We start from the raw sequence: 23,147 nt of genomic DNA on the forward strand, positions 1-23,147 counted from the left end.
CAATGGTAATTCCAAAAGACTCTCATGATGGAAAATGCTATCCACATTCAGAGAAAGCACTATGGAGTCTGAATGAACATCGAAGCATACTATTTTCTCTTTTTTGTTGTTGTTTTTCATACTTCTGTTCTGATTCTTCTCTCACAACATGACTAATGTGTAAATATGTTTAATATGATTGTACATGTATAGCCTATATTGGATTGCTTGCCATCTTGTGGAGGAGGGAGGAGAAGAAAGAAGAAGGGGAGGGAAGGAGGGAGAAAAAAATGTGGAACTCAAAATCTTATAAAAGTGAATGTTGAAAACTATCTTTACATGTAATTGGAAAAAACAAAATACTATTAAGTGGAGGGAAAAAAAGAATTAACACCACATTAGATACATGGGATGAATGAAAGTCAACAAGCATTTATTAAGTACCTACAAGGTGTCAGACACTATGCTAAGCACTTAAAAAAAAAAAAACCAGCAAAAAAAAAGTCCCTGCTCTCAAGGAGCTCACAATCTGATAAGGGAGACAACATGAAAACAACTATGTACAAACGATATATATAATTATCCCTTCCACATCATGACTTTCCCCACTGCAGTTTTGATATACCACGGGTCAGCATAAGAAATTAAATGGGAATTTTTTGGGATTTTTGCAGAAGCCACAGATGACACAGAGCTTATGATCTAATACTTAACCTAAATTTTAAATTAGGTACAATAAACACCAATAAAAGAAAAAAAAAGCAGACTTCTTCTCTGGTACAAAGGGAGAGCCAAAAAATCTTACACAGATTTTCCAGAACGTGGGGGCACCGTATCCCTACCCGCCACAATGTGGAAAGAATAACTTTATAAGCAAGACAAACTGGAGAAAATTTCAGAGGGAAGGCACTAAGATTAAGGATGGCAGTGGGAAGTCAGGAGGAAGAGACGAGACAATGAGTCAAGGATGATAGCAAGGTTATGGGACTGGGTAACTGGAAGTGTAGTGGTACCCTCAATAGGAACAGAAAAGGTTTAGAGAGTATCCAGGAGAAGAGGGGAATCATCAGTGTCAAAGGCTACAGAGGTACAAAGAGGTTAAGAAGGATCCAGATTGAGAAAAGGCTATTAGATCTGGCAATGCAGAAACCACTGACAGTTTTAGAGAGAGTGATTTCAGCAGAATGATGAGGTCAGAAGCCAAATTTCAGAGGGTTTAGAATGGAGAGAACGTAGTAATTGAAGGAATGGGAAGTGTGCAGGAGGGGACCAGGGTCCTCTGAGCAGGCAATGTAGAATAGGGAACAGGTGACAGCTGAGGGTTCAGAATCACAGGGATAACGAGAGCATGAAGGGCTGGAAGTATTCTATCCACTGAGGAATGGGCTTATGCAGAGTATCACTGGATGGGGGGGAGAGAGAGAGGAGGGAAGGAGGGAGGGAGGGAGAGAGAGAGAGAGAGAGAGAGAGAGAGAGAGAGAGAGAGAGAGAGATCCATTGAGGGAAGCAGCTTGGGGATCTACTAATTAAGAGTGGGTCTGATCTGAGAAAGGCCTCTAGAACTGAGATGCCAAACACTTGACCTTTGGGGAATGATGACCAACCCAGATTAAAATGAAATTGGGAAATATTTAACAAAACAAAAAAATACTATCGAACACAGATAAAATTAACATATGGTTTTCTAAGTCAATATGTGCTCCACAGGGAGCTTTATGTATAGTTTTGTGCCCCACCCCAATTCCTATTTGAGTTTGATATTACTGTTCTAGAGCACTGCCACCTTCAGACCTTTGCTGGGGCAAAGACAAAAAAACACTATAGGCAGGTTGCCTGGACAGGGATTGTAGCAGAGCTCACCGAGAATTCCAAGGAGCACAGAGACCCTAAAGTCACAAAGGCAGTCAGGATTTGAACTCAGATTCTCCGACACCAAGACCACCACTCTTTTTTGATGACACAAGTCCAAGGATTGGCTACATGCAAATCCACATTGGAAAGCATCACTGGGGAGCATGACCCATTCAGAAGTCACTTCTGAGTGTCCCCACCTGTGCAAAGAAGCAGACAAGATGATGCTCCCAAAAGTCTACAGTACATGAACCCCCTAATTCTGACAACACAGAGTGTGGTAGCAAGAGATAAAGGGATTACGTGGGTAGGAACTCTGAAAGCTGGGGTTGTTTGTAGGTAGCTGCCATTAATAAGTCAGGTTTTCATAACTGGGATTGCCAATCATACTGTGGGAGCTTTTTTAGGCAAGTATATATCTTAGATTCCATTCAAGGAAATACAGCTAACTGAATTACAAAAAGTCAGCATCACCTATAGGGTTTTCCTAGGAGAAAATGTTTACCTATTTTACTTTTATATTTATTTCATAGTACTTCATGTATTTTATATACTCTCCTAGAAACTACATTATGTTCTATTTCACAAAAGCACAATCTCAGTGACTTTATCCAGGCTATCTTCCATGCCAGGAATGCACTCCCTCCTCACCTCAAAAATAATGCCTAGCCTCCTTCAAGGCTCAGCTCAAGTTCAGGAGAAGATTTTCATGATCCTCCTTTCTTCTCCTTCACTCCCCAACACAGACAAGTTGGTTCTCTCTCCCTTTTCAAATGATCATCAAGTTTCTTATCTACTTACATGTCACATCACCCCAAGAGAACATAATAAGCATGAGGTCAGGGATCACTTTTTGTCTTTTAATCCCCAGTGCTTAGCACAGTGCCCTGAAGATAGTTGGCATTTAATAAATTTAATAAATAAATTATGCCCCACTCCCCAGGAAGAGATTCATGACAATTATGTTTATCATTGAATGAAGAAGGCACATTCTTCCTAAAAAATTCTGCTAGATTCCTAAGAGACAATGAGTACGTAACACTAGAATAACTTGAGAAAATGCTGCTACAATAAATGTATCTACTGGTGATGACATTTTGAATACAGTGGCTTTCTAAAAAGTGACGTGTGAAAACACTGCCGAAAGAAAATTTCCCCAACATCACATATTTAAATGTTGTTCACATAATTCTCCTCCCAGTGATTTCTTTAAAACATTGGCACTTGAATCATAACAAATAGTACAGTTGCCAGAGATGATTAAGCAAGTTAAGAGACATGAGGTTATCTTCTTACTGAGGCAGGTAGGCGGCATAGCGTATAACACGCTGGACTTCGAGTTAGGAAGACGAGTTCAAAATCTGCCTCGAGACATCACAGAGCAATATAATCCTGAACAAGTCTAAATTTAAGCTTTCTCAGCCTCACTTTGGGCATCGAGGTGACACAGTGGATAGAGTGCAGGGTCTGCAGTCATGAAGACTCATATTCCAGAGTTCAGATCTGGCCTCCAACACTTACTAGCTGTGTGACCCTGGGTGAGTCACCCAACCCGTCTGCCTCAGCTTCTTCATCTATAAAATGAAGATAACCCTATCTCATAGGGGTATTGTGAAAACCAAATGAGAAAATGCATACACAGTTCTGCTATAATGTGTTTCAAAAACACCAATTTGTTCCAACCCAATTGATACAAGGGATCATTCCGAGTATAACTCAAATTTTGAATTTGCTTCTGCCTAATTTCTTTCACAAGAAATGAAAAAAACTCAGAAAACTATCCCACTTTACGATAACTCACAAGCTACAACACTTCAGACTTACCCACTCGCACAAACAAACTTTCAGGTCTTTGTCCAAGTACCCTATTGATTGTATATCTTCTGGTGAAGTAGGAGCTCTGAGGGGAGAAAAGCTGGTTTGCACCACACCCCCACTCCCATCCTCTTCCACCATGGTCAGTGGAGCCAATTTGCCCAACCTGTGGGATGCAGATAGAGCCACTACACATGCATAAAACTGTACTATCATTTTTTTTTGTTAGATTCTATTTTTTTTATGTGTCACTGATGAAGTTCTTAAGTGGCCCCTAACTCCATTTTCCCTATAAAATCTGTGCATTTTACGGTGTTATTTTGCATAGCAAGGTACTTTCTAGGAACACATATGTCCATTAGAGTAGAACTGCCTGTATATCTTAAAGTGCTTAAAGAAGGAAGAAGGGGAGAAGGAAAAGGGGGCGGGAGTACCCCTAATGTACTTTTCAATTTAATCTATGTTGCTAATGCTCTCCATCACTTTCCTAAGTTTAGACAGTCAACAAAACAATATATCAAACTCTAATTTATACCATTTACTGATTTCCCAGGTGTGAATGCCTAAGCTGAAAATTTAACAATGGGCTCTCAGCCCAATGGAGCTTGCTACAGAACCCCTGATCTCAGTTTATCCTACTCTTGGTAGAAATACGTGATTTCTCTCAGTAGTTGGCTATATTGCCACCAATGTGACCCCTTTTCATCAGCCTTGGACAGCTGGTGCCCTGCCTGCCGTGTTATTTCTATGAATCGTTTTTCCTCTGGCCCGAGATGATTCACTGAAACAGAGACCGACAAAACAATTTTTGATGATCCTGGCGCAGGTAGTTCATTACTCCTCATGTAGAATCACAATCAAAAGTACATGGTAGGCTACAGCAGGCATTCTAAACCTGGAATTCACAGACCAGCGGTTCCAAGGGCAGATTTCTGGGGGGTCTATAAATCTAGATGAGAAAAAAAAATGTACATCTTTATTTTTACTAATCTTTATCCAAAATGCAGCATTTTCTTCCACTGTGATTTTTTTTTAATTTGTTCTTAGAAGGAGCCAGTAGGTTTCACCAGATTGTCAAAGAGGTCCAGGACACAAAAAAGGTTACAAACTCATGGGATAAAGGGATGCTATGTGAATTTTGCAGTACCTTCTTTTTACTTCCTTCTTCTGATCTCCTTATGTGGACTTTCGGAAGTGGGCTAGGAGCAGATGGAATGATCAGGGACCAGAGGGAAAGGGGAGGATGACCATGACCATTCCACCAGAAGCTACAGTGCCATGATGAATGGCACTATGGAAACCACCATATCAGAGACCACTTTAGATCCTAGGGCAGTTACAGTGAATGAAGGTCAAGAGGAGAAAAGATCCAGAACTTCTGAGACTACTACAGTATCAATACTCTTTTAGCTGCTGACCTCAGGAAGTTGCCTTTCTCTATGTTCACATTCCTAAAATGGATATTAAGAGTAGACAGAACCCCTTTGCTGTCTTCTCAACTTTCCTGGGTTTTGTTCATTTGTTTTGGGGTTTTGATTTTTTAAGTCCATAAGTCTGAGATCCTACACAACCCCTTCACCATTTTTTTTTCCGTAAATTGAATATATCTAAGGATATATCTGTCCAACTGCACTCAAGGGCCTAGGAGAAAAATGAAAAAAAAAATGACTAGGAGATGATCAGATGCAAACACTAGTGTTTGGTCTCTTTCTTTTTTTTATTTTACTGTTAACACACAATAAACTTCTTGTCACAGACTGTTAGTCTCTGAATTCCCTAGGAAGTGACCTGAAAGGATGGAATCCACTATTGGATGGGGGTTGGGAGATAGATAAAGAGAGCAAATTTCACATTTTAATATTTTGATATTTTATTCTAATTCCTAGATTAATGTGAGACCTCATCAGCAGGAAAAGAGATATCACAGCTGTTCCAAAGGCATCCAAAGAGTTGCTCATTGGGGGTTTAGGATACTGCAATTTCTATTGCTATTCTCCACCACCTCCCAATTCTTCAGAGAGATGGCTTAAGTAGATTCCACACAGTAAACAACTTATGTATCATAGTGAGCTAATTAAACCACCTTTCTGGATAAGTAAAATGACACATTATCTTTCCAAAGGCTTAAGGAAGGCAAATCAAAGTCTAGTATAAAAGATTCTGAACCAGCCCCTCAGGTGAGAGACCCTTGGATCCAGTTTCAAATTTAATACTCTCATTCACTCAGGTAGGCCAGTTATGGTACAAAGAAATGGGTTATAACATCCTACAACTCCTAAGAAAAAAGGTTAGTGATGTAGTATACCACCTGGTACATAGTTAGTTGTATAAATTATATCCACCACTCAGTGCTTTCAGACTAATCCTGAAAAAGTCTTGTGATAATCTTCCTGACATGGTAACCAAGACATCTTTATCCATTCTCTGCTTCTCCTGTGTGTATGTGATATTCTAAGTCATTTACCAACAACATGTATTAAGGACTTCTGTGTACGGAGAGTACTAGGACAGATACAAAGTCTGGATAAGTCCCTGCCCTCAGAAAGTTTACAGTCTAATAAGAGTCACTGTCCATGCACTTCAAATGTTCCTTATATGAACATAACAATTTTGTGAGGTAGCTACTATGAATATTTTATCCCCATTATACAGATAAGGAAGTTGAAGATGTCAAGTGACTCATATATCACATAGCTTAGTAAATGTTGAGGGTAACCTTCAGCCAGAACCATATTCAGTTCTTTGTAAAAAGCAGATGACAGGATTTAAGAAGTGGGTTCTTACTTTATGGCCCACATGATATCACAGGGAAAATGGCCTAAGACCATCTCTCACTGCCACCACAAAAGGATTGTCTCTGTCACTCTGATCCCTTGTTTACTGGGTTCAAAATCTGTATCTAAAAGTGTCAAGGCTCTCAGAAATCAATGGCACTTTCAGGGACAAAAAATACCATGTATCACAACACACTAATCATGCGGGTATTACAGCTTCCTTGACTGTTCTAAAATCAGTAAGGCTTTTGCAAGCTAAAAATAATACATATATATGCTCCTTTACAATAGCAATCTATGCCCTGTGGCTCTCCTAGAAAGTATGAATTGTTACTTGAAAGTTTGTTTTTTCATTTTTCTCTTGTTTCTCTTATTGATCTTTAAAATTCCCCATGTTATGCAGCTGGCTGGATTTCTTTTCCTCCAGCTTCAAATCTAACCCAATGGTACAAGAGAGTCACAGGTCAAAATAATTATATCTTGCTTCTCTGGAGCCACATTTTTTTATCTTCCCACAAACTGAATCTATATTTTTCAAATGAATATCCATTTTACCCCTAGACAATTCCTCTTGATTCTATTCTATCAATTTCTCAGCAGGAGCCACTTTGTAATATAGATAGATCCCTTTCATATATACCGTAATTTTTTAAAAAAATAACTGAACTATGGAGCCCCTCTAAACTCACCTAAGAACTTGTTAAAATCTAAACCTAAATACTTTTTTAAACTTACTAGCTTATCATTCCTAGATTTACTCAATTCCATATGTATAAGTATGTATAGCTGAGTACATGATTATATACATGCATATACTTATATATGTGTAGTTGAGTAAACCTGGGAATGGGAAGCTAATGAATTTAATAAATATTTGGGCGAGTTTAGAAAGGCTACATAGCTCAATTATTTTTTTAAAAATACAATATGTGAAAATGATATGTCAGAAAGTGGATTCTACTGAGGAACGGATATGCATATATATATGCATAGCTGAGTACATGATTTTATGCATGTATATACATGCATACTTGTATACACAGATGATAAATCTAAAATGCTTATATATGCATAGTTATATATATGTGCAGTTGAGTCTATGCATGTGTATGCCTCAACTGTAAAATGGTGATAATAGCACCTACTTCCCAGGGTTGTTGGGAAGATCAAATGAAATAATTATTATAAAGCTGGAGGAGCTTTGGGATAATGAATACACTAACACACTATTGGTAAAGCCATGAGTTAGTCCAACCATTCTGGAAAACAATTTAGAATTATGCAAGAAAAACCACAAAACCATTTATACCCATTGTCCCAGAGATGCTACTAATGACAAAAAGAAAGAAAGGTCTCATATACACCAAAACACGTAGAGCAGAATTTTTGCAGTAGCAAAAAACAGAAACAAATTAGGTATCCACCATTGATGGCAGAATGGCTAAACAAAGTGTTACATAAATGTTAATTTGTGTAAATGGGATTTATTTTGTACCACAAGAAATTATGAATATGAGCAATTCTGAAAAATTTAAAACTCATAGGAACTGATGCAAAATTAGGAAAGCAAAGCCAGGAGAACAAAATGTACAATAACCATAATAACATGAATGAAAACAGCATTAAATTTCAAAAAACTGCAATGTCCAATCTTGTGCTAAGAGAAACAGATGATAAATATGAGGACCTAAGTTCCTGGGGATCAAGGACTATTTTATCTTGTATGTTCAATGTATAGCATAGTGTCTTTTACAAAAAAGGAATCTAATGAGTACTCACGGAATTTAACTGAATTTCCTTGCTGCAGGTAAAGGCTACAGGAAAAGAATGTGACATATGAATCAGACACAGGCATTTTGAAGGTCAGCTCTGATTGACTATTTTTCTTCTTAAAAGAGAAGATTCAGGAGAGGGAACAGTGAGAAATGACTGATTTTGTTAAAAGGCATCAATAAAACATTAAATATAGTTTTAAAGAAGAAAAGTAACAGGATGGAAATGCCTTTTTCAAATGTTATAAGCATGGTTAGAACTTGAAATAATTAATGTTATCACTTCTTAAGCATTATCAAGTATTGACTGAGCACCAATGTAGCCATGGCACAGTGGATAGAGCACCTGCCCTGGATTCAGGAGAACCTGAGTTCAAATGTGGCCTCAGACACATAACACTTACTAGCTGTGTGACCCTGGGCAAGTCACTTAACCCCTCTACCTAGCCAAAAAAAATTTAAAAAAGAAATAACTAGGAAACAATGGAAGGATAAATTGTTTGGCGCTAACCAAGTACAACAGGTGCACAAATAATGAAGAGATCAGTTCAGAAGAGGCTCCTGACAAGACGTGGAATCTGAGCTAGACCTTCAAGCTGGTCCAAATTTAGATAAAGGAGAACTGCTTAGAAGTAAATGGGGAGAGAAAACATTCAAGAAGGGGACAAGAGAATGCGCAAAGGAAAGATGGAAAGGAAAAAAAAAGTAAGAGGTCCATATTTTCCAAGAAATGACAGTGTTAGTCAAAAAGAGGGTTTTTTTAAAAGATATTTACCTTGAATTACTACAACCAAAAAATGTAACAAAACCTATGAATTCACAGGTAATAAAAATCAAATGTCATTATTTCTAAGAGAAGTATTCACAAATATTGCAGAAATTCCATGTGTGTGTGTGTGTGTATGTAAGTATTTGAATCTATTTCTCTCCCATCTTGTTCAATATAAATTTTCAAATCAAGCTGATGACAAAAGGCTATGACAGAAATCATGAAAAATAAATCCAAATCTAAATATCTCCAAAGAGCTATGCTTGATTATCCATAGGCTTCGGAAAAATGTCAATGAAGTTTCTTTCTTTCTTTCTTTCTTTTTTTTTAATTTTTACACTAGACCTGTGTTCACTGGCATAGGGAACTCTCAGTGAGGATGAACAACCATGTGGCAAATTACAACCTATGAGAGTTGCCCTGAAAAGCTAAGCGACTATCCAGGGATGGTCACAGGCTCAGGATATGTCCAAGGAAGGCTTCTGAACCTGGGGCTTCCTGACTCAGGGGTCGATGTTCTACTTATTGTGCTACATAGCCTCTTACATTGAAGTTTATCTAAGGGAAAATGTCGCTTTAAAATTTATTTTCACTTAACACGAATTCTTCTTGGGTACCATTTACAAAGAAAACCATTCACTCGTTATTTGTTCAAGAAAAGTGTCCTTTTTTTAATGTTTTGTTTCTGAAAAAAATATTTGAAACCATTTCTGTCAGCAAGAAACTTAACTGACAACTTTGAAGAGGTTGGAAGACTTGTGAAAGAATTATTAAACTCTGTGAGCAACACAGAGATGAAGGGGAACAGACAGAAACAAATGGTTGAGGAACTAGACACAAGGATGAAAAATGCTATCTACTTCCAGAGAGAAAACTGAGAGACTCTGAGTGTAGAATGAAGTGTGATTTTTTCACTTTATTTTTCTTGTCTTTTCTGGGCAACATGGCTAGTATAGAAACATGTTTTGCCTGATTTCACATGTATAATTGATATCTTATTACTTGCCTTCTCAATGGGTGGCAGAAGGGCGGAGGAAGAAAATTCACAACTCAAGAAGAACTTGAATTAATATTAAAAATAAATAATAAATTTGGAAGAAAAAAAGGAATTGGACACAGGGAACTTCATGCTCCAATTTCACGCTCAATAACCCTTCCAATATGGGAAAAATAGTCAAGGAAACCTAATCAATAAGGGATAGGGGTGGGGGTGAGGGAGCCCAAAATGAAAAACAAAGCCCTACTCTGGGAGGCCAGAAACCCAGGCTCTGGTCCAAGTTGTACTTGTTGTCATGTAACTCCGATTGAGCCCCATGGCTTTTCAGGTGTAACAGACGAGAAGCTGGACCAGGTCCTCCGGACCTGCTTGGCCTCCAAGCAGCCCCTTCTTACCTGGTGCAGAAACAGGGAAGCGATTTCAGAGGCAGCCCCTGATCCTTCCATAACTACCGGACACCCAGCTAGCAGACGGCTAAAAAAGAAAGCAGGTCTACTTACAGAACAGCCTGCAGGGTTCACAGACAGGTCAGAGGAACATTTCACCGTGTAACATCCTGATTAAGGGCCTTGATCAGTGAATCCATTTGCAGCCTCCTCTCCCCTCCCTCCAGTGCCTCAATGTGGTGGGGAGGAGGCCCTGCAAACTTCAAGGCTCTCACAGTGGGCTGTAAGCTCAGCCAAGGTCTTCAGGAGCTGGAGAGTTTTCAAGTATGGGCCCAGGGATAGATGGATCGTGTGTGCCTCTTGTCTCAGGACTAGTCTCACTAAATTCAAAGAGGATTATAAAGGGCTCGTGTTCAATATATATAAGAAATTGAGTGAAATCTGTAAGAGTGAGAACCATTCTTACAAATGATAAATGATCAAACGCAATGAACAGACCATTGTCAAAGGAAGAAATCTAAGCTATCAGTAATCATACGAAAAACAAGCTCCAAATGACTAATAAGTATAGAAACACAAATTAAGTATTTACAAAGTTCCACTTCATACTCATCAGAATGGCAAAGATCACCAAAAAAAAAAAAAGAGAGAGAGAGAGAGAGGAAAATCACAAATTTTGGAGATGTTTCATCTCAAAGGCTCTGGGCATTTTCAGTGATTGCCCCCCATGCCTGGAATGTTCTTCCTCCTTATCCCTACCTCCTAGTTTCCTTCAAGTCCTAACTAAAACCCCACCTTCTACAATGAGCCTTTCCCAATTCTTAATTCTACTACCTTCCCTCCATTGATTATTTCCTATTTGTGCTGTATGTAGCTTGCTTGTACATAGCTGCTTGCATGCTGTCTTCCCCATTAGACTGGGAACTCCTTAAGGCCATCTTTTTTTATTTCCCCAAAGCTTAGCACAGTAGGCACTTAATAAATGCTTGCTTTTTCTTTTTGGGGGGGGGCAATCAGAGGTTAAATGACTTGTCCAAGGTCACACAGCTACCAAGTGTCTGAGTTCACATTCAAACTCAGGTCCTCCTGACTCCAGGACCAGTGCTCTCTCCACTGCATGACCCAGCTGTCCCCCCTTTTTGCTGTTTTGGAGAGTTTTTTTGGACTAACTGCTTCAGGAAATGAGATACATTGATTCACTTCTGGTGGAGTTATGAATTGGCCCAGATGTTTGGAAAGCAATTTGGAACTATGTCCAGAAATTTATCAAACTACGTATACCACTGACCCAATGATAGCATGACTTTAAATCAAAGGAAGAAGAAAATGACTCAGATGAACAAAAATATTTATAGCAGCTCTTTTATGATGGCAAAGAACTGGAAAATAAGAGGGTTCCCATCAACTGGGCAATCTTTGAATAGATTATAGTACATAAACTTATTGTGCTGTTAAGAAATGATAAATGGGATGGTTAAAGAGAAATCTGGGAAGAGTCATAAGAAATAATGCAAAGTGAAATGAGCAATAACATAAAAATAACTTACACAAGAACAAACATCACTGTAAAGACAAATTACTTTGAAAGTTATAAAAACTCTGATCAATGCAATAACCATCACAAATCCCAGACAACCAATGATGAAGCATGCTACCCATCCCCTGCTAATGACGTAAAGAACTCAAGATATAAAATGAAATAAAGTTTTTGGACATGGCCAATTGAAAGCTGGATGGCACGACAGAGCACCAGGCCTGGCGTCAAGAAGAGTAATCTTGACTTCAGCTGGACAAAAACATAGAAAGTATCTTTAAACTCCATAGAGAACAGCATCTATCATAGGGTTATTGTGAAAGATAGTGCATAGTTTTGCTACAAAGTATTTCAAAAACATGAATTTGTTCCAACCCATTTGATAACTAGGGAACATTCTGAGCATAACTGAAATTTTGAGTTTGCCTCTGTCCGATTTGTTCCACAAGAAATGAAAAAACTCAGGAAACTACCCACTTCGTGACAACTCATAAGCTATGACCCTTGGGACATCCACCCCCGCAATACACAAGCCAACTTTCAGGTCTTTGTCAAAGTAAAGTACCATATTTACTGTATAACTGCAGGAGCTGTGAGGGAAGAGCTGGTTTGTACTACACCCTCACTCCTATCCCCTTCTATCATGGTCGCTAGGCCCAATTTGCCCAAATCTCTGGGGCTCCGATAGAAACTGTACTATTATTTTTAATTAGGTTACTATCTTTTTTTTATGTGTCACTGATGACATTTTTAAGTCTTTGGTTCCTAACCCCCTCCCCCATAAACTCTATGATTTCTACCATGTGATTTTTGCATAGCAAGATGCTTTCTAGGAACTTATATGACCACTAGAGCAAAACTGCCAGTACATCTTAAAGTGCTATATAAACGAGGAAGAGGAGAAGAAGGAGGGGGAGCTAACATGCTAGCGGATGGAGTCAGGATCCAACAAATCTTGAAAGGCTAGGCTGTAACACTGGTCTAAATCTTATAATGCGGAATTTAACAGGGAAAGTGAAAAAGTCTCATATTTGGGTTCAAAAAATCAACTTCACTTGTAAAAGGCTGCAGAGACATGAACAAATGAGTTTGTCTGACAAAGATCTTGGGGCTTTTTTAGAGCACTTCAAGCTCCAATGCGTCAATAGTACGATATGACAGCCACGGGATCTAGGGCTGCTTTAAGAAGCAAAGCTTCCAGCAATAGGGTGGTGATTATTGTTTTGTTGTTTGTCTTTTATTCTCGAAGAGGACTGATGACATCAGGAGGGTGATATCTTGACTTGCAAGTGAACTGGATTTCAGTGAACCAGAGCTATGGAAAGTCATCAGCCTCACTCTCTCCTCCAGGGTCATCTGAGTCCAGTGGCAAGACATACACCAGGATGACTGGAGATGACCCCAGATCAGGCTGGTGATAATTAATAAACTAAAGAACATCCAGAGGACAGGAACCAGGATAATGCAATCCCTTAAGATCTTGCCATATGAGGACCATTTGAAAGAACTTAAGATGTTTAACCTGGAGAGGATAAGACTCAAAGGTGTAAATAATGTGCTCAAGCATTCAAAGGACCATTGTGTGGTAGAGGGATGGACTTGTTCTGTTGGGCCCTAGAATAGAATCAGGAAGAACTGGTGGAATATGCAAGACAAATTAAAACCTAGCATAAAGTACAACTTTTTAGAACTTTCCAAAAGAAGACCAGGCTGCATTGAAGGTCCTCCCTTCTCGAAAAGTCTCCAAGCAGAGACTGAATAACCACTTTTAGATAAACATTTATCAAGTAATATGGTAGAAGAGACCTGTTTCAGTAACGGGTGAGACTAGGTAGTCCCTGAAGTCTCCTCCAACTCTAAAATTCTGTAATAATGTGAATCTCTACGCGCAGGAGGCCAATAAGGCTACTCAGAGGGTCAAGAGGGCCAACCCAAGGTGGAGGAATAACTCCCCATTACAGTTTAAAAATGTCAATCATTAAATGAGGACAGGAAGGCTGGGAGGGACAAGAAGGCAGATACCAAAAGTAGACGTCTGGACCCATTACAGATTTAAAGGACACTTGCTGCGGGAGTCTAACAGAGAACAAACACACAGAGAAGAAAAAATACAGGAGATGCTTGACTCCGACTGCTGTGGTATGGCCAGTCGTGCTTAGACAGTAAAGGCTCAAGTAGCATCAAAGAAGAGATTAAAGACTGTTAACAACTAAGACTCAGACTCATACCTAGATGCCTAGAGCTTTCAGGAGCACTCAGTAAATGCAGACAAAAGCTTTAGGGTCTTTCTGAGGACCAGCATGGCTGGAGGCTTCAATGGGATTTCTGAGAGAGCAATAAATTCAAGCTAAGAATACTTTCTTTTTTACAGAAAGAAAGAAAGAAAGAAAAGCTCCATCCCTAAGCTGAACAAAGCATCTGCTATATCTATATGTTACATTCTTTCCTATTTTACCTCATATAGGACCTTTCCATAGTTTATAAAATAACTGATATGAATGTATCAGTTTACAAAGTCTTTTTCTTTATAACAAGCCTGTGAGGTAACTAAAATAAACAGTGTTATCCCTACTTTACAGGTGAAGAAACTTAGGCCTAGAGAAGTTTAATGATTTGCCTATAATTATAAAATTAGTAACCATCTTCTTCCAGAGCTCTTTCAGCCATAACAAAATATAAATAATAATTAATTCATAAGCATCGTAACTATATTTTAAAAATACAAAAAGCACAAAACATAAAATGTATTATATATATATCATATGTAGAAATAATATTTATTATAAAATTTATAAAGTATAAAAGTAGTTTACTGTTTATCTAAACCTAATTTCTTGCCAAATAGCAGATTTTTTTCCCAGGTAAATTATTTTGGGAGATTTGTTGAACACAAGGCTATTGCATTCAATTATTTCTAACGCTTCCTTGTTCTAATCTGCTTTTCTATTTCTTTAAACAGAACTAGTTTTGATCATTATCATTTTATAAAATAATTTGATATTATATATATGATACATCACATATGTATCATATATATGATATAGAATTGTTATTTCCCCTTCATTCCTACTCCCCCCCCCAAATGTTCCCCTTGATATTCTAGATCTTTTGTTCTCCAAATTAATTTTATTATTTTCTCTAACTTTCCAAAGTATCTTTTTTGGTAGGTTATTTAGTATAGCATTAAATCATTAAATTAATTTCAGTAGTATTGTTGTTTTTATTGTATTGACACTGCCTAGCCATGAGCAAGTAAGCATTTCTCCAATTATTTATGGAGTTTTTTATTTCTCTAAGGGACATTTTGTTACTAGATATATAGGTGTTTAACATGTTTCGGTAAACTGACTCCAGATATTTTCTGCACTTTGTAATTACATTGAATGAGATTTCTATTTCTAATATTTTCTGCTGGGTTTTGTTATTGCTACATATAAATTCTGTTGACTTTTGTAGATTTATTTTGTAGCCTGAACTTTACTCAAATTATTGTCTCAATTGGTTTCTTCGCTAATTCTCAAGGATGTTCTAAGTAAAACCTCACGTAATCAACACAGGTAGATTTATCTCCTCTTTGTCTATTATTACACTTTTCATTTCTCTCGTCTTATGGCCATGCCCATGTCAAATAACAGGAAAGAAAGGAGGAATCTTTGCTTTACTCCTGTATTTAAAGCAAAGTTTCTAATACTAGCTTTTGGTTTGAGATAAATTTTTTTATCATATTTTTAAAAGATTCATCTATGCCTACACCTTGTGGAGATTTTAGCATAAGTAAGCATAGGATTTTGTAAAGTTTTCTTTTTCCTTCTATTGATATAATCATGTGGTTTAAGATGGTTTTGTTTTTAATATGCTTATCAATTATGTTAACTGCTTTTTAAATGTTGAACCATTCTTTCATCTAGACTATAAATCCAATTCCATCAGCTACATCAAAGCAAATTTTTTTTTTATAAATTGGTGCAGCCTTCTGCAAGGATTTTATTCAACATTTTTGAATTGCTATTCATTAATGATATTGGTTTAGAATAGTCTTTCTTTGCTTTACCCTTCCCCAGTTTAAGTATCAGGGCTATATTTGTCTCATGACATGAGTTTAATAGATTGCTTTGGGTTGTAGTTTTTAAGATAATTTGTAGAGTGTATGTTTGAACTATTCTTTAAAAGTTTGGGGGGGGGCAGCTGGGTGATGCAGTGGATGGAGCACTAGCCCTGGATTCAGGAGGACCTGGGTTCAAATCCGGCTTCATACACATAATACTTACTAGCTGCGTGACCCTGGGCAAGTCACTTAACCCCATTGCCTAGCCAAAATAAAAGAAAATAAAAATATAAATAAATAAATGAATAGATGAATCAATAAATAAATAAAAGTTTGGGGGCAGCTAGGTGGTGTAGTGGATAGAGCTCCGGCCCTGGATTCAGGAGAACCTGAGTTCAAATCTGGCCTCAGGCACATATCACTAGCTGTGTGACCCTGGGCAAGTCACTTAACCCCACTGCCCAACCAAAAAAAAAAAAGTTTGACAGAATTATCCTACAATTTGATCTGGATCAAAGGGTTCCCCTCCTCATTTTTGGTAGTTCCTTTATGGTTTGTTCCATTTTCTTTTCTAAGATTAAATTACTTAAGGTCTCTACTTGCTGTTTTGTTCTTTGAACCTTTCCATTTTTGTAGGGAAACCTCTATTTCTTTTGAATTCTCAGTTTTGTTGGCACATAAACTGGGTAAACAAGTTCTGATAATTCTTTCTATTTTTTTGTCTGTTGTGATTTTACTTGGATAATTTTTGTTTAATCAATTTTATTTTCTCCTTTCTTCTTTTTAATAAGGTTAGCTAAAGTTTAGTTGGTAAATTAGTAAATTTAGTTGGTCTCTTCAAAAGACCTGGTTGTAGACTTACTAATTTATAATCATTCTGGTTTCCAATTTACCTATTTTTCCTGTAATTTTAAAGATTTCCTCTTTTGTGCTTATTTGGGGTTTATGTGTGGGTCTATTTTTAATTGCAGATACAGCTCATTAATTCCTTATTTTTATATTTCATCAAGGTATATCTTAGGGATATAAGATTTTCCTCGGAGGACTGCTTTAGCTACATACCAGAAATTTTAGCATACTGTCTCATTATGATCATTGTCTTTCACGACATTATTATTTTTATGATTTGTTCTTTGACTCGATTAACTGCTTAGGATTTCATTAGTAAATCCAATTTAGACATGAGTCTTCTCATTGTACTCTCAGAATGAATACTATTTTTAAAGTATTGTAGTCTATTGCTGCTTTTTTACATTTATTTGCAATTCTTTTGCATCTCTTTTTGTAAAGGTTCTATGTATTACCAAAAAAAAAAAAAAAAAGATACGTATCTTTAATGTTCCTATTCATCAGAAGCAGATCATATACCAGCTATGGCAAGGGAATGAATTCTTAAGCAAGTAAGGAATACAGTGAATTACAATAGAAAATAGTTAATTTTCATGCTATAAAATCAAATTGATCAAATCAATTAATCATCTGACAAAATTAATGGAGCTAGGATAAGGAGGGAAGAGGACAATTAGAAAAAATCCTTTATCAAAATCTCCATTAAAGGTCTGCTACATAAGCACTAGAGACAAGTAACAGAAATATGTAAAATCAAAAGTCATTCCCCAACAAAGAAATGGTCAAAGGATAGGAAAAAAACAATTCTCAAAAGAATTGTGAATTATTAACAGCCATATGAAATTGTTAACAACTATATGCTCCAAATCATTAATAAGAGAAATGCACAACCAACAACCCTGACATGTAACTTCATACCTAGCAAATTGACAAAGATGACAAAAGACTGAAATTGGAAGTGTTGTGGAAAAATAAGCAGACTGATGAATAATTATTTGGTTTCAACATTCTGGAAAAGCAATTTGGAATTACGTGTAAATAGTAGCAAAGACAACCATACATTTTGTTCTAGTGACTCCACCATCCCCCAAAGAGGGCAATGACAATACAGAAAGGCCCCAAATACACCCAAATATTTATGGTAGCATTTAAAAATGAGAAGCAAAGTAGAAACTTTTCATTGACTGTGAAATGGATAAAAAAAAAAATCTGACATCAATCAATCAAAACATTTATTAAGCCCCTACCACATACCAGGCACTGTACTAAGCACCGGGTACACAAAAAGTGGCAAAAGACAGTCCCTGCCCTCAAGGAGTTTACAATCTAATGCAGGAGCATATGAATTAATAAAATAGTACTGTGCTGTAAGAAACAATGCAGATACGAAATACTTAAAAGCATTAACTGATGCAAAGTGAAGTAAACAGAGCAAGGCAAACATTATACACAATGACAACCACCACCAAATAATAAAAACTGACTGCTACAAAATTATAATAGTCAATAAAAAAAACAAAAAATCAAAAAACAAAACCAAAAAAATAAAAATTTTAAAAAATTAAAAAAAATTATAATAGTCAAGCTTTGTCCCAAAGAAGAGAAATGAGAATATATGCCTATTTGTTTCTTTATAGAGGTGAGGAATCATGGAACACTACATATAAGGAATATCACCCTTTATCAATATGTTGGTAGATTCTGCCAAACTTTTTTTCATCTTTTGTTATTCTTTCATTTAAGGGATGATTTTCTGAAATGGAATGGGGGAAGGAATACAGTGGGAAATGTAGGTGGGAAATACAGGTGGTATAAAAACAAAAGACAGTAATTAGTTTTAAATTGCTCAATCTTAACTGTGACCTATGAAGAGACTTGGATTGTGGTCTTATAACCAAATGAGGAGCATCGACTCATAACAAAACCTCTTGCTCTGAAGACACTCAGCCAGAAATCTCCCCAAAAAGCATCGGAGTGGTGATACTGTTAGTTTATATAGCCTGACCTATTAACATCACAACTTGTTTTGCTGACACTTATTTCCCTATATTTTGTTTTGCTGACACTTATTTCCCTGTATTTCATTTCCTATGCAAAAACACTTTTGGAACAAAAATACTTAGTCCCTACATTTAGTCCATTAAATTAATAACATTCCAAACACGAAATCACTTGGTTGGAATAATCTATTCTCAGCAAAGAATGGGTATTTTTCAGGAAGATATACAATGAAACTAAAATAAAACAAGTTTCTTCTTGAGTCAAGTCTTAACAAGGAATCTTCATTATTTTACTTAAAAAGATTAGAAAATTGGACCTACTTAAAAAGACAAGTTAATATAAAACCACATTTAAGAGACAATTATAAAGGAAGTTTGTTGCCATTAAAAAAAAAAGTTTTAAGTCTCTCCCTACTCGAAAACATCCTCCACACAGCTGCCAAGATGATTTTCCTAAGGCACAGGCTTGACCGGGTCACAAATCTACCTGATAAACTGCTATGATTCATTATTATCCCTAAGCATCAAACCCAAAACTTCTCTATTTGGCATTTAAAGCTCTTCATAACTTAGCTCTATCCTACCTTTCCAGGTTTATTATAGGGTTTTCTGGGTCACAAAGGCAAAAATCCCCACAACCTCTCCAAAACAGAAATTATACACCAAAGATAAAGCAACTTCAGACATCTCCATGGTCTAGGTTACTCAGAATCCAAAAGAAGATTTAAAAACGAAAACAAACAAACAAAAAACAAACAAACCCTGAAACTGATGCTTACTAACTCTAAGTCACTTAGCACCCCTCTCCCACCTCCCACACCACGGGCAACAAGGCTGCTCTTAGTAGACCCAAGGACACAACACAGGCTTATGTCACCCACCCCTATGGCACCCCTATACCTCCTCCCTTTTTCCAGTACCAAAGAGCCCTAGAACTTGGGCCTCAACGGCCAGGTTGGCCAGAGCCTTTAAGGAGCAAAAACCTGCTGGGGGCTGCAACCCAGAAGCACTAGAGCTTGCACAACTCTGAACTGCTGGTGTTAGGGAGAGCAGGTTCTGAATTGCCTGTGCCAGGCTTCAGAACTGAGGAACAGAGACAGTGGGACAGACAACCAGAAAAGGACACAGTGCATGTGGGACGCTATGCAGTACTCCAACAAACCTAAAAAGAGCACAACATTCAGCTGTTCTGACCACCCAAATGTGAGTTAGAGCAGAGACCAAGGCTGGTCTCTATGAATTCCCCAGTATGGAAGAAGGCTCAGATGCTTTGAGATCCAGCCCCCAAGGAAACCATAATCAATGGGGAGGGAGTCAGAAAGTGAGTGATAAGGAAAATAATGGGGGAAAAGATGGAGAGTACCAAAGATTTCAAGAAGAAGAAAACTCATAGACCTTGAACATAAACAGACAAATCAACAGGAAAAAGAATAATATCAGAAGGATCTATGTCCTTTAAACATAGTAAATGAGTTCAGGCATCTATGAATAATTATTGCAGAATAGAAGGATAATGTCCCAACACTTGAGACAGAGGACCCTGTCGAATTCAAGGACATAGAAACACAACACACTGTTCCTGAATGATTTAAAAGAGAAATGAGAATTATGAGAACAGAATTTATGTCCTGAACAGCAAAAATAATGAGTAGAAGAGAAAAACTTGAATCTGCAATGGCAAGCCTCACCAAAGAAACAAGAGAGAATAGATTAGGAATGTAAATACTGTACACAGAAGTGAAAGACAGGGGCAGCTAGGTGGCGCAGTGGATAAAGCTCTGGCCTCAGAGTCAGGAAGACCTGAGTTCAAATCCAGTCTTAGACACATGACACTTACTAGATGTGTGACCCTGGGCAAGTCACTTAACCCCAATTGCTTCACCGAAAAGAAAAAAACAAAACAAAAAAAAAAAAGTGAAGGACAACCTAAAAGATGAAATGCAAAAAAACAATTACATTAAAAGAGAATATGCTCATTATGCAAGCAAAACATATGGAACTCGAGGACAGGATGTGTGCAGAGCAAACCAAAAGATCACAGGGCTCCCAAAAGAACACAAAGGGACAGAAAGCATTAACACCATAAATAAACTGCCCAAACTTCTAAACATGGACAATGAAATTCCCAATTGAAAGAATTCACGGTACACAGTAATAGCCACATTGTGCAATGACTAACGGTGATAGACTTAGCCCTTCTCTGCAATGCAAGGATCTAAGACATCTCCAAAAGTCTCATGACGGGAAATGCTATCCACATCCAGAGAACTAAGAAGTTTGAATGCAGATTGAAGCATACTATTTGCTATTTTTTTCTTCTGTTTTGCTTTGTTTCCTCTTTCTTGTAGTTTCTCCTATTGGTTCTAATTCTTTCTTACAACATGACTAATGTGAAAATATGTTTAATGTATATGTAAAGCCTATGTCAGAATGCAAGCTATCTTGGGGAGGGGTGGAGGGAGGGGGAGAAAAAAATTTTAAACTCAAATTCAAACTCAAAAGTTTATGGAAGTGATTGTTGATAAATCAAAATAAATTAATTAAAAAAAATTTTTTTAAAAAGAATTCACAAATTGCCACCAGGAAAAAAGACAAAAGCAAAAAGGCTCCCAGCTTATTATACATTATTCCCTTTCATATGCTTTACACTTCAGCCCAACTGACCTTGCTGTTCCTCACATGCAACATTCCATCGAACCATCACTGTTCCTTCAAACAGTCTGCTGCCATACCTGGAATTTATTGTCTTTTCACCTCAGCCTTTCAGAATCTCTAGTTTCCATCAAACTTAAACTCAAGTATCACTTTCTACATAAAGCTCTTCTTTCTCCCCACCTGCTAGTTTCCCTGAAATTATACATGCCTATGCTGTTTCCCACCAAAAAAAAATGTAATCTCTTTGAAAGCAAGGAGTACTTCATTTTTTGTTATCGTATTCCCAGTGCCGGCATATAAGCAAAGCACCTAATATATACTTGATGATTGACCGAAACATTTGTTGCCTCAGATTAGACTCACCTCTTCTCCACTTCCAATGGCTGATAATGATAGCTAGCATTTAAGAAGAGCTATAAGATTTGGAAGGCACTATACAGATGTTTTCTAATTTAATCCTCACAACAACCCTTTGAGATAGGTGCTATTATTATCCCCATTTAATAGATGAAGAAACTGAGGCTGAAAACAATTACGTGACTTACCCAGGGTTACACAACTAACGAGCGTCTGAGGTTGAACTCTGTTTTCCTAACTCCAAGTCCAGTATTTGGGCCTCCCACACCATTGTTGAAAGAGACAAAGCAACAAGGAGAGAAACTGTCGGAACTTTTTAATTCTACTCAACAACGAACATGTGAGTGATGAAAATGACAGAAACTTTTTGGAGGGAAAAAAAAAAACACATCTTCAAATTCCTGGAAAGAAACTATGTCTCAAGGGATGAACTTTAGATATCAAGAAACTAGAGTTTAAAATAATGCAGAGAAGGGAGAAGTATGATTCCATGACAGGAAATCTAAAAGGGAATCAGGTGAGGATGGGTAAAAGGCTTTAAAAATTAAATTCTAACAATATATCCACATATCATGCCACTGCGGGGAAAAAAATGGGGAAATATCAGCAGTCACGGCAAGGAGTTTGCAGTGAGGTCTTCATTTTCAAAGGTCAAATAAAGGTTTGGAAGGAAGGACACATAACCAAAGATGACATACAAAAGAACACAGAATTATAATAAGCAAGTCAGAGAGGCTAAAGGTCATGATTTTCTAAGCCTTGTGTAAAATGTTAAGGATGTCAAAAAACAGCCTTTACTTCACTTCCACAAACATCTATTAAGTATCTACTTTGTTGACAAAGAAGGCTGGGCTGGGCACAACTCTCTTCCCTCTTCTTCATGCCTGTCTCCCAAGCCTTGGGTCTTAATCATTTCCAGAATAATTTCATTGCAGACACGGTCCCCACCAGACTTTAGGAGGTTCCATGATTCCAGGGATCATGTCATAGCTAATGAGAGAGCAGGGAGAAGATTCTGCCTCTGTTCCCTCCCTTCAAACATCATCAACAGGAAAATGAATCCCAAGATAGCTAAGGAAAACACCTATCAGCTCAAGCTCTACTCCCTTCCCTGTTGCTTTTTCCTGGATCTTCTCAACTGAAAGCATTCTCTCTTTCTCAAATTTTGCTTGATTTCATCTTCTCCTCACTCCTTCCCCCCAAACATCCAAGTCCTGTTTCTATGTCCACAACATCTCAAATCCATCCATTTCTCTCCACTCCCACAGTTGTCATCATAATTTGGGCCTTCTTCGGATTAATTATTGCAAAACCCTACCAACTGGTCTCCCTCTCCAAACCATCCTCCACAGTTTCCAAACTGT

General features: G+C 37.4%; 1 protein-coding gene across 3 annotated transcripts in view; it reads right to left on the reverse strand.

Moving 5' to 3' along the window:
* The window catches only part of LOC114031838 (lethal(3)malignant brain tumor-like protein 4), a 504,773-nt gene that overhangs the window by 386,680 nt on the left and 94,946 nt on the right, over window positions 1–23,147 (reverse strand). Inside the window, exon 1 of one of the 3 annotated variants that reach the window (XM_027846994.1) lies at window positions 8,199–8,217. The exons of the other annotated variants lie outside the window; for them this stretch is intronic. The gene's annotated coding sequence lies outside the window, so the exon portion shown is untranslated. Of the gene's footprint in view, window positions 1–8,198; window positions 8,218–23,147 lie in introns of those variants that run through there. 3 annotated transcript variants of the gene reach the window in all.

This window comes from Vombatus ursinus, unplaced genomic scaffold, assembly GCF_900497805.2.
Source record: "Vombatus ursinus unplaced genomic scaffold, bare-nosed wombat genome assembly UNPS02015255.1, whole genome shotgun sequence".
Lineage (NCBI taxonomy): Eukaryota > Metazoa > Chordata > Mammalia > Diprotodontia > Vombatidae > Vombatus > Vombatus ursinus.